The following is an 8,423-nucleotide window of genomic DNA, read 5'->3' on the forward strand; positions in this document are numbered from 1 at the left end:
CTAGTAACGTTCCCATTCCCATTCCCGTTGACTTTGCCTATGCTCTTGCTCATGTCTTTGTCGTTGCCGTTGCCGTTGCTTTTGCCGATTCGAAGAAGAACTCTTCTCCCAACTTTCAGTGTATATTCTTATTCATTTACTTGCTTTTACTTTTGGTATTTATTTTTTTTTTTAGTTTTATTTTTTAGTAATTGTTTTTTTTTTGTTTTTAATAGAAATAAATAAAAATACACCAAGATCGACTTCGAAGAATCTGAAAAGCTAAAACCCGTAGACAAACTGGGCACGGCACCTTCAAATGTTCGAAACTTTTTCCATTTATTTTTTGCTGATTTTCACAAATTCTGTTATTTATGAACTTTACTTAATGCTCGCACCAACTCGAAGCCCGTCGCGGTTTGTCCGTCTATTTTTCCCGGATTAGCAGAAACTACAGTTTGCGCTAGCATGGGTCACAGCTTGTGTTTACACATGTGACAGTGTCACGTGAACATGTGAAATAGTTGTAATTTTCCATGCACAAAGAGTGCGTCTGTTCGCCTCGCCACTTGGGTTTGCTTGGATTGGTTTTTATGCGATCGTTTATGAATGAATGAATGGGATTTGTGATTGCAAAAAGATTTTTTTATTATACCAAGTCAAACATTTAGCAGTAGCTTATGGCCTCAGGATGAAATATGTTAACAAATACGACGCTCATATTTCTTTGCATAAATATTATGGAATTAAAAAGAAACAGTGAAATCATTTTTTTTTATACTAATGAGAATCTTAGACATTAAGCCTTTTGAACATTTTCTTTTCTTCGATGTTATTGAGGATATGATACTAGAAGGGAAAATAATCTTATTACAAAAATATATACAATAGTTATTTTCAGTTCACCAATAATATTAAAAGGCTTAATGCTTGAGAAATTTAGTTACAGAAACTCTAACGAATTGAAATAATTTAACAATTAATTGACTTTAATAAGCAAAAGCCAAAAGATGGTGTAGTTTACCACACATTGCATAGTGAAACTAGAAAAACATTCAATATATGCATAATTTTACTTAATGGTCCTGTGAATTGGTTTCAATGATCATGTGCTCTCACCCCCTTCCGGTTGATATGTAGCCACTGGTATACTCAGAAAGCCAATTACATTAAAGCACAACATTAACGAAGTCAACATATACAGTGTCTTACCGACTTACGGTTTATTTTCTCACAAAATGCATTTACTTTGAACCAACCGTGGCACACATAAGCCCACATAAGCCCAAAAGACCTCAAACAGACCTTAAACAGGGATTTCTAAGCTCACTTTATAAGACCCTGTTTAAATAACTTTTCTCTTTTTCTCCCCTAAAATTAACTGCAATTTGTTTAATAGGAATCGCGACAGGATGATTAGTGCACAGTTGAAATATAGTCTCTTAAGGATCTATGAATTTGAAACTCTTTGAATAACAAAATCTTATAGTGTATATTATGTGTGCATGCTTTGCTATATTAAGAACACAAATAATATACCGGTATAACAGTCAATGGGCAGCAAAATTGACCTCCTAGCAGATGATCAACACAATTTCTAAATTTTAATTTATCACAAAAAACAAAGCTGTCCTTATTTTATTCACACTTTTACCTTAACGCTCTGTTTATTTCGAATTTATCTTACAATCCAAATTTCTTTTATGGGTCATTCTTATTAAACTAGGTACCCAAAGTCTAGAGAAGATATAATGTAGCTGATGTTTTCAGAAAGAGTTGTAATATTTCAGAAGTACCTTTTAAATTGATTGATTAGCAATTAATTATTAGCAAAATTAAGCGATGGTAAATATGGTATTCTGATCAGTAGAATGGATTAAATGATACTCTTATCCCTATTGTCACTTAAAACCTGCGTTAAGAGTCACATATGCAAATGCATGTCGGATGCAATACACAGTAATAGTAACCTAGACAAATAATTACCTAATTATTATGGTTAAAATTTTTTAAATATTTGGTGATGTATGAAGAAGATTATAGCCCATTTGCAACTCAATTAATTCTTCTGTTTATACATATAAGGAATCTTATAGGAGTCCTTATGTTATAGCATTCAAAGAGAAGAAAAAAATATACTGTATGACTTTTTTCACTATTTTTAATGCTGAAAATGACTTAAATCTGAAACATGATTGAAATAAATTGATTGTTCTTATGACCAAAAAAAATACCATGTCTGAAATAAACTCTCATACCAAGTCTTCAATCTGATATTGTAACGCGCCATCACAAAACACGTCAAAGATAGCTTAAAAGTCAATCAAAGTTGGAGTAAGTATTCAATTTTTATTGTCAAATTCTTATCACGTTAAATAGAACCCAATCTCAACAAGATTATAAAATATACACAGAATACATTCCAAGGATAGAATATGTATACAAACATACTAAAAACTCGGATCTCAACTATACTCCAGGCCATAAGATTTAAACATAATAACTATAGAGTGACACATTTTCGTAACAAATGAAAACTGCTAATTGTAAATTGAAAATTAAAAATCGAAAATTGTTTCCCACATGAAAAGCTTCCTCTAAAAAAATAGATCTAACAATTTATTCTACAAGTATACCATATACTATTATGGACTTAAAAGATAACTTAAAGAGCAGAGTTATAGCTTGAGAATCACAAATATTTCTTTATCGTTTTCTCGGTGCGCGCAATTAATCAAAGAGTCGATTTATAAGATGGGGATATGATATAAATTAATTTATAATAATATTATGACCGATATTTTGAACACAAAACTTGTCTCCAGAGAAGTGATGCTGAAAAAGCAATAAATACTTAAATTCATGTGCTGTCATTATGAAGCTCATCATGTCTAGCGACAACATATGGGATTACGAGCACAACATGCAAACAAGTCACCAAGTCAACCATTACCATAAAGTGGTTCATTCCATACACTTTTTATAAGAATAAACAGTGATCAAGGAATACTATTTGGAGATCATGATGCATTTGTAAGAATATATCAACCACAAACAGCTTCTGTAAAGTCTGATGTAAAGTAAATAATTCTTGAGAGAGAATTTTTAATAAAAACAATGACAAATGTAAAAGATCAAGCACCGTACCCAGGACCCCATATGCTCTTTTTCCAATAACTAAATTAAAATAATCAGATCAATAAAAGTGTTCAAGTCGATTGCGAACATAAGAAAAAATAAAGTTGATGAAGAAAGTTGATGGTCATACATCAATCAATCTTCAAAAAATGTGTAGGGAATACAGAAGAGGTTGGAAAACTATGTTGCAAAAATTAGCTAGGAAACGTGTTTCAAATTACTATCGAAGTCATAAAACGCGTCAATAATGGTTACAACAAGTGTAGTAAATAGTTATGATTGAAATTGAAATCGATTCAACATATTTTAATAATTTTTTGTTCCAATTAAGATATGATATTTTATGCATTTTCCTCTGAAACATAGGTATTATAAATACTATCTTGTACTCATTATAAATTTTTGTATGGCATTTCGAGAAACATCCTCTGTTCACTTATTATTGATAATTATTCATACTTCTTAAGTGCCATGTTTTATCTAGTCTAAATTAACTTCCTGTTGGATACTTACAGGTGAGTTATGGTATTCGAAAAGAATAAGTGACATTGTTTTAATTACTATTAAATTTTAATGTTTTTAAAACACAAAATAAACTTATATACTAACAACTGATTTGGCAATATAAGATAGATAACTTTTAAATACTTTCGTCTATAAACCAATGTTTTAAATATGCCTATACTCTTATTGAGATTTTAAACAAATTTGTATTGATATCTTTTTTATTTATGTGAAATTATCATATATTGAACATAAACTATATTTAATTTGATTTTAAGGCCTTAATAATGTTGTATCATAAATATAATTAGCAAAAGAAATTAACAGTATGTGCTACCGGTTGCTCACTAACTAAATAACTCGTCGTACTCAAAACTGCGAATTTCGCAACATGTTGCTAAACATAACGAATCTGTTGCCATTGGCTCACAGTTTGTAGCCATTCAAAAACGAACTAAGCTCAATAAAATAATATTACCACGGTTGTTTCCCACATTATATTCATCTTATCATATACACTTATTGCCGTGATGTTTTTTTGTTGTTCTCATCGACTATAATTAAAATTTAACAAAATATTATATTTAATTTTAATTTTAAATGCAACGCCAACGTTTTCGATGTTGTAAGAGCAATTAAATCGCCTACAACTAAAACGATTTTTTCCTCTACTTTTCAGATACGAAAATTTATTTTCAATTTTGTGTGGTGTTTACAGTTTCTTTCATTCATTTTTATTATTTTTGTCATATTTTTGTACATAAATAATTAAATTAAAAACTTATGTTTACTTAATGAAAGCATTAATAATAGGCAAATAATTGGTTTGAACTATCAGGTTAATGCTTTCGTCTATTATTCAAGTCACTTCAATTCGTTCCTATTGAGATTGAGATTGAGTTAGTTTGCGTTGCTTTGTGTTGCTTGATGTTGCTTTGCTTAGTCGTAACTTTGCTATTATCAGGTTGACACTCATTTCATTACTTGTAATCATATACATATACATGAAATGTTTCGGACATATTTATGTTTAAACATATTACTAATGTTTATAAACATATGTTCATTAACTTCGTATAGATTGCATTAAGAAGAAGGAATTCAATTATTATTTTCACTGACTTAATAAATCTTGCAAATTAAAAAAGGAACGAAGTACTGTGAAATTGACTTGTAGAAACTTCAATAGAGTATAATCTATTATACTGCAAGTTGTCCAATTATTAGTCTGCCTAATGTATGGGTTGTTCCTAACAATATTTTATGTATTGATGTGCAATTCGCCAGAAGAATTACAAGCTGTTCATATGTAAGGAGATATGAACGGTAGTTACTATTCTACTTTCGTGGTATCACAACAGACCATTATTTGAGTACAAGACCGATACTCCAACATAAACTCACTGACAATCCTTTTTAGTTCCGCTACAGCACTATTTTATGCTATATCATTGTACTCCAACAACAAAGTATCTCATTGTTGGATTAACGTAATTTGATGTCACTTGGACTCAAAGTTATAACGCATGAAGTCTTGGTGACTATCTGTTTATCCCAGCAAACCTGCTCTTTAAAGTGTTAGTCTATCTTATATAAGAAAGAGCTACACTACTCATAATGAAAAATGCAGTTCAATAATTAATTGAAACAGATTCCACTTGGTGAAACGTACCGCCTCAAGACCAAGATCACAACAACAAATAGGTGTGAAAGAACATTTAGGAATAATTATACAACTGGAATTGTCTTACTATTGTCTAATTCGATGCGTTTGTGAATAACTGGTGTACCTGCATAACGTATGGTTGATTCTGACAAGTCAATTGATGAGTTTAATACATAAATAAAGAAAACTAATTAGTATTAAAAACAAAAGTGATGGGAAAATAAATAAGGTATGGTGCCTTAGTAGTAGCCCAAATTTATTAATATCTATAGACAAAGAGCTAGCTGTAATACATATTATACTACTACTACTTTCTCTCCAACACTTGCTTTATAGGTCAATAGGTATAGATTTATATAGGTAACACTATAGGTAACTGTAGGTTTATAAATATAGGTAACACGTGCTATAGGTAAATTAGCAGGAAAAAAAGATTTGCAAAGCACAAAAATATAATTATGGGTAAAGAAGATATCATTCCCAAAGAACAGTATGGATTTAAACAAAACCTTTCTACTACTCCAAAATCTAAAACAGGACTCAGTAAAGTGAAATCTGCTGGAATGATCTTGTTTGATATCTTTAAGGGGTGTGTTGAGGTGTGGCATGATAGGCTAATCGTCAAAGTATTCTATATAGTTAAAATTATAAAACTTTTAACTGGCTTTTTATCAAAGAGAAAGCTCTGAAATCGCCTTTTATCTACAAAGGAAATCAAAACAAGCATCAATTTTGCTTTTTACTGATGACATCTGCATTATGCATGATGAGAGAAATGTTATTTCTGTTGTGAACAATTTACAACTCCATATTGATAAAACAAATATGAGATACTTTCAAATCTAAATTTCGGCAAAAGTCACACTTGTCTAAAGAGTATAAGTATAGAACAACTTGCATGCGTTCAAACTATTTGTCAAAGAATTTTTTCCAGTCTTCTTTACAAACCTCCAAACCATTTGTTGTTTTAAAATGCAACAACGCCTTCTACTTCTTCCGCCGTTGGACAATAAAAATCGATGTCCACGTAATTTATTCTAGATGTTCGGGAACAAGAAGATCGTAAGAAGTCATTGGGTGCCAAATCGGTACTGTACGGTGTACGACAGATGACTTGTCAATTCGAGTTTTTGAATGTTCAAATAATCAGTTGCTAGATTGTTAGACGAGATGTATGAGCACTTGCATTGTCTTGATGGAGATGAAGAATGATCCGACAGTACTTGTTTATTTTCTGTATTTCACTGAAGACTTCCAGTTGGTTGGTTCGTTTTACGTTCCTGTGATAGTATTCTGTGATGGTATAGTTGCCACATGACCAGTTTTCCCGAAAAAATAGTTTTCAGTTTTCCCTGTATATTTGTTTCGAAGTGCTTCGAACGCGAACATCTTTTGTTGGATTTGTTTCATTTTGAAACCAAACACATCGATACAATCGACTGCTGAATACGTTCCGGCTCATATGCATATATCCAGGATTCGTTGTCACAATCTTATACACTTCTTTTGAAGCACCATCTTGCGTTACGAGTATCAGTTTTTGTACAGCATCAATGTTTTCTGACACAATAACTGATTTTGGACAACCTTCACGAATACGAATTTCGTCAGTGAGCGAACTACGGCCACGATTAAAATCATTGTACCAGTGGCAGTGTTTCACAGTGTCAAAGGATGGAGTTTAATCGTCAAATGTGGAAGTAAGTTAATCGATGCACTGAACATTGTTGTTTTGATAGTCGACGTTGAAAGTCGTAAAAAATCATGGCAAATTTTTTCGGGGTAATTCCATTTTTTCGCAAGTACTCAATTTACAAATTACTGTAACACTTTTTTGACAAAAAGTCTAAGGCCGGTTACTTTTAATAATGTCAAACTTTCGTATGGAAGCGTCAGATGATATCTGACAACAATTGCTGTTCAAAGGCTCAAGATATAAATAGTGATTCTCGTATATCAGTAAAGATGATATATACACAGATTTGAGATTCGGGAATGTTTAAAAGTACATCAAAGACAGAGCCCTGATGTAGTTTGATTTTGGTAATGTTTACACTAATTCGAAACTGTATATTCTTAAAACAAATGCAATATATATTCCATTAGAAAAATATGCTAGGCTTCAAACTATACTCCGTAAAATCATCTAAATAAATCATTATCATAATTTAATAGAGCTCTTGTTACAATGAATCACCCAAGTGATCACAGACTCTATTGAGTAAAAATGCTCTAAATATTAACTCCCGTTTCTTTAAGCAAAAGCGAAGAAAGATGAAAGAAAATATATACTATATATAATATAATAATATATATAACATATATAATAATATATATAATATATATAATAATATATATAATATATATAATATACTATATATAATAGTCATTTATATATCCTTTAAGGGTCGTAAATGCTATTTCATTCAAAGGGTTTAGATATTGTAGTGGTTCAAAAACTACATTTCTCTCTGAATTCTGACAAATTTCTTGATCATTACTGCAATGAAAATTATTTTGTAATATTTAACCCTTAACGGAACAATATCGCCGTATAAGCGGCATGACAACTTTAACTTACTGCATTCAATACCGCGTATATAGCGACAATAAATATTTTATTATTTTTATTACTGTTATTATCCAGTAATAATATGTATATTATTGCACAATATACAATATAGACGATAGACGATAGACGATAGAACAAAGATGAGGACGTGTATGCAATATTAATAATATTAAGTTATTACGATTATATCGTAATCCTGGTGAGTTTAATAAAAAATATCAAAATTTTATTATATTACAAGAAGGGACCTACAGCCAGAATAAAAATTATATAAAAAATAAAAACCATTTTAATAAACAAGTTAAAAAATAAATTTTAAAAAATTTTACAATATATTTATGTCGTTGTTTAAGAGGTAGAAGTGCGGTACGGGTTGATTAAAGTGATTTAAAAATCTTATACGGGGTGATCACAGGATGTTACCGCTATGTAGATCACCCACCTAAATAGATTGAGTATTTCTGATCCGATGAATGCGGTTCCTGCTATGAGGACAAGCTGCAAATGAAACACTTTACAATCATATATCCACCTTAATCCTAAGCTCGATCAATACTTAATTAA

The sequence above is a fragment of the Teleopsis dalmanni genome, chromosome X, assembly GCF_002237135.1.
Source record: "Teleopsis dalmanni isolate 2A chromosome X, ASM223713v2, whole genome shotgun sequence".
Classification (NCBI taxonomy): Eukaryota; Metazoa; Arthropoda; class Insecta; order Diptera; family Diopsidae; genus Teleopsis; species Teleopsis dalmanni.